Source organism: Chiloscyllium plagiosum, chromosome 21 (assembly GCF_004010195.1).
Source record: "Chiloscyllium plagiosum isolate BGI_BamShark_2017 chromosome 21, ASM401019v2, whole genome shotgun sequence".
Lineage (NCBI taxonomy): Eukaryota > Metazoa > Chordata > Chondrichthyes > Orectolobiformes > Hemiscylliidae > Chiloscyllium > Chiloscyllium plagiosum.
The window spans coordinates 50734982-50740155 of NC_057730.1; the positions used below are offsets into that span (position 1 = coordinate 50734982).

General features: G+C 39.8%; 1 long non-coding RNA gene across 1 annotated transcript; it reads right to left on the reverse strand.

Moving 5' to 3' along the window:
- Positions 1–818: 818 nt before the first annotated feature.
- Positions 819–5071, reverse strand: LOC122560862. Its single transcript, XR_006314834.1, has 3 exons — positions 4930–5071; positions 3229–3360; positions 819–1237 (listed from the first exon to the last, which is right to left on the reverse strand). It is a non-coding gene; the product is annotated as an uncharacterized LOC122560862 (long non-coding RNA).
- Positions 5072–5174: the final 103 nt, after the last annotated feature.

Consider the following 5174-nt stretch of genomic DNA (forward strand, 5'->3'; position numbering starts at 1 on the left):
AAAACCTTACCTTGCTAGCAAATCTCTCCATGGTTTTGCCCCTCCAGATCTGTCACACCTCCTTTAAAATCACAAACGCTCATAATACATATACTTCTTTGATTCTGGCAAATTGCACGTCTCCTATTTAAATCACTCCAACATTGTGGCCGTGCTTTCAGTTCCTCTGCTCTTTAAACCACTCCTTAACTAGTATGTAGACAGGCCAACAAGGGGCAAGGCCACATTAGATTTGGTACTCGTTAATGAATCCAGCCAGGTGTTACATTTGGAGTTAGGTGTGCACTTTGGTGAGAATGACCACAATTCGGTTATGTTTACTTTAGCGATGGAAAGGGATAGGTATATATCGCAGGGCAAACATTATAGCTGGGGAAAAGGCAATTACAATGCAATTAGGCAAGATGCATGTCCCTTAAGAAAAAATTTGTCTAATATTTATTTTCATTATTTGTTTAAATATAGACAAATTTACCTGTTTTTGTTATGCTTTCATTGGCTGTGGGTATCACTGGCAAGGCTAACATTTGTTACCAATCCCAAATTGTCCTTGAACTGAGAGGCTTGCGAGGTCATTTCTGAGGGAAATTAATAGTCAATCTTATTGCTGATTCCTTATCCCACTCTTTCAATGGTCACAACAAGATTTCAATTTAAAAATGAAAGTTATATTGCTAATATTATGACTGCATATTAGACTATATAGCTCAGTGTTAGAAAGGTCAGCCAAGTTCCTTAAAGTAACAAATAAAGAAATTGTTTAATGTGAAAAAAAATTACATAAACAAAGATGCAAGGATTATCAACATATGCAAAGATATCCAACTCCTTCTTGAAAAAATACACACAATCATAACCATAACCATCTACAAGCCTGGCGGGGGGGGGGGGGGGCAGGGGTGGGTGAGGTACCTCTGCAGAATGCTGCCTTAGAAGTACTTTGTACCAATACAGTAATTTGGAACATAAAATTATTCACTGATTATTCCCAGATGCTAGTCTATAGCTGAAGTCACTGTCTGCACAGACAGTTGGCCTTGAGGTTTCCTCTTGGATCAGTTCTGCTAGTTGAATTCTCTTTCTCTGGAGACAGTGGTATCGATTCAGCCTTCTCCTTTAGGAACCCTCTACTTGTGGTGATGAGGTCTTCCAGTGGGTTTGCAATTCACAAATTTTGATGAGAAAGAGAGATAGAGAACAATGGCTGTTCCTCTGAAGGCAAGTTCTCTCTGACCATCTGTGTACAAATCACAAATTGGGTCACGTGACCTCTCTTTGACCTCCTCAGTGGACACAGTGTCTCCATTCCAATAGCTTACATTAAGATACACATATACATCCAAACAATGATATTATAAAGTAACAATTCAGCAAACACATTTTTTATAATACTAGCTTTAAGTTCTAGATGTATTCAACTCATATTTCAGAGCATTAATCTCGGGCTCTATTTCAGTGACATGGAGTTAGGTACGCACTTTGGTGAGAGTGACCACAATTCATTATGTTTGTTTTAGCGATGGAAAGGGATTGGTATATATTGCAGGGCAAAAGTTATAGCTGGGGGAAAGGCAAATATGATGCGATTAGGCAAGATGCATGTCCTTTAAGAAAAACTTTACTTTTTTCTCCCATGTCCTACCTCAACTCTGCAGTTGAAGGATAGTACTAAGATGTTGATGAACAACTGTTGTGAACAAATCTTTACATGTTGGAAGAGCAGTCCAATGATGTTTATCTTATAAAAGTGCAGTCCCATGTAAGAAGGTGATCACTTATACACTTACATCTTCAGTGGACTAGAATTATGCCCAATGATGAATGAAAAAGTCTGGTTTTCTTATTGCATGACTGAGAGTTCATAACTAAACCTGTGATATAACAGCTAATGCAAACAGGATTCTGAGGTATATTCACCAGTCAAATCACCATAAAACAAAGTACAGTTTGGTAAAGCCTCAGTTGAAATCCTCTGTCCAATTTTGGTCACGCCATATGATGGCAGAAGCTCTGAGATGGATTCAAATGAGGGAGACACGATTAAAGACACATTTAAAACATTTTAATTGCCCACATTGTCTTAAGGAGCTGTAATCTTTTGAGAACCAGAGATTCAGGGCTAATTTAATCAAATTTTGTAAAATTATGAAGGGAACAGATTGTGTTTATGTGAACTAATAATTTCAAATGAACAGGAGGAAGTGGATCATTCAGAAGATTATGTGGAGGAGCAGGGATCATACTTACAGCTAATGAAAGGCAGAGGTAAGTGAGGTGATAACCACTGCACCTTAATTTGCTGCATTACATCAAGTGTCAGCTGATTATTTTCCAATGGTGGGTTAGGGATCAGCTCAAATTGTTATGTCAATCCAGGTCAATCTGATTTCCTGGACTGGTTTCGTTTGCTTAATGGGGTCAGAGGTCACAACAGATGTTTTCCCATTCTTCCACCTAATTGGTGAATTTTATCTGGCTACCCAGATGGAAAATAACAGTAAACCTGCAAATAACACATACTTGTCTGACCCTCATCTTGTATGGAGCTCAAGTCCACTCATTTCCAAATATTATTGATTTCTTTTCTCTCTCTGGGAATTATTGCCTCTACCAGGAGATCACATCTCAGGGAGGGTGCATGGTGGATGTTTATATTGTAGAATTGTACATGCTAGTTAGACCTAGGAGTAATTTCTTGTCAGATAATTTTGTATGGATGTCAATTCAAGCACTGAAACCACCAGTCAAATTCATTAGTAACCCACCTCTGTAGACAGTAGACAGCTGTCAGTTCAGCAATTTAGAACTCATTTAGAAATGTCCAATATATTAATTGCTATTTTCTAACATATATTTTCATTGGAGAGGTTATTAAGAATATAAGGAGTCAGGTGATTATAAAGGAACAGGGAAGAATGAGTGCATAAAATGCGCACATGTGCCAGACCTACCATTGCTAAGAAGCAAGGTATTTTATGTAGACTCATTCTACCTTGTTCCTTTATAATCACCTTCTCAGAAATGGTAGGTCCGGCACATGTATGCATCAGTCAAAGTTGAAGCATTTGCTACCATCTTCACCCAGAAATGCCAAATGGGTGATCCCTCTCAGCTTCTGCTTAAGGACCTGACAATTAAAGTGCCCATTTGCAGTCAGTTCATTTCTACTGACATCCATAAATCACGTTACGTTTCAGAAAAACACCAAAACAGGGAAAATTCACAAACCTGAAACATCACCCTCGTTTCTCTCCACAGATGCTGTCTGAACTTCTGACGATTTCCAGCAATTTGTGATGCTATTTCAGATATCCAGCATTCACAGTACTTGCTTTGGGATCATATTTCTTTGGTTTAGTACTGATAAAACAAATTTAATCATTTCTCAACATCTCTTAACACTTCAAATGGTCTGTATTTTCTTCTATGCAGATTTTGCTTAAATATCAGTCACTTGTCAGATGCTAAGTTTGCTGACAAGTTTTTAACTACACAGAGGCTGCTCAAAGGCCAGATGTGGCCAGTTTAGTTCAGTTCTGGTTTCATGGCCAAAGACTACAGCACTGTTTGTTTTTAAAATCATTGTCAATTTACATTTGAATTGTTGTTTTAACACAGTAAAATGTCCTAAGTTGCTTCACACGATTATTATCAGACAAAATTTGCCCCAACCCTCAGCCTCCGACACTCGAGGGAAAATAACCTCAACCTATTCAGCCTCGCCCTATAGCTCAAACTTTCCAACCTCAGCTACATGCTTGTAAATCTTTTCTGAACCCTTTCAAGCTTAATATCTTTTCTGTAGCAAAAGTTACTGTTCAATTGGGGGCTGCTGGATGGGTGACAGTCATAGAGTCATGCAGCATGGCAACAAACCCTTCAGTCCAACCAGCTCATGCAGAACATAACCCAAACTAAAGTAGTCCCACCTGCCTGCTCCTGGCCTATAACCCTTCAAATCTTTCCTATTCATGTATCCATCTAAATGTCTTTTCAACACTGTAATTGTACTCACATCCACCACTTCCTCAGGATGTTCATTCAGCACTTGAACCGCCCTTTTCTGTAAAAAATAAATTGCCTCGTGTCTTTTTTAAATCTTCTCCTCTCACCTTAAAAATGTGCCCCCGAATCTTGAAATTTCCCATCTTAGGGAAAAGACAATTACTATCAACTGTATCTATAACTCTCATTATTTTATAAACTTCTTTCAGGTCACCTCTCAACCACCTACGCTCCAGTGAAAAAAGTCCCAGACTATCTATCCTTTCATTATAACTCAAACCTTCCATACTCAGCAACATCCTGGTAAATATCTTCTGAACCCTATCCAGCTTAATAATAGAAAGAAGAAAAAATCTTGCAGACTGTTGAAAAGATTAAAGATAAGACAGCTGCAAGATCTGAGAAGTCCTCTCTCACACGCGCACACATAAATCTGTAGGGTGCATTTGCAGATACATTCTATTTTGTTCACAATTTGTGGACAGTCAGTCAGTCAATGTGGCATTGTATAAACTCCTACTTTGGAAATAAAACCAGTCTGACTCCAGAATGAGACACACGAGACTCCAAACAAGACCTCATGCCCAAAACTCATTGCCTGACCTGAGGTGTCACCGCCTTTACATTGATAACACCTTGAGTTATTGCAGGGCAGTGACTTGAAAGAAATTCTGAGATTTCCATATTAATCAATTGAAACATGCACCTCCATTCTAACTGATGCAAGGCTTAAGAGACAGCTTTGGTGCATTCAATTCGTTGTACGACCCTTTGATCTTTTCCTTATAAATTCTATACTTAAGATCTTCCTCTCTCACTAACACCTGCTGAAGGGGCAGCCCTCCAAAAGCCAGTGTTTTCCAATAAACCCACTGCACTATAACCTGGTGTGGTGTGATTTTTAACCTTGTACAACACCGGTACCTCCAGGACAGGAGCGGGTACGGAGAGGGAATACAAGAGGACCATGGAGAGAGTGGATCAGCTCTGGCAGCCCCCAGTGTGGGCAGGAAGACACAGTGAACACTCCCAGGCACTTCAAGGCCCAGCCGTTTCCATCGTTACCCAAACGGGCGGAGCGATTGGTCGCGGCAGGCCCACGTGACCCGTGTTTATATCACGTGGGTATGCCGCCCGCCGCCTGGCATCTCGGGAGTTGTAGTTTGTGC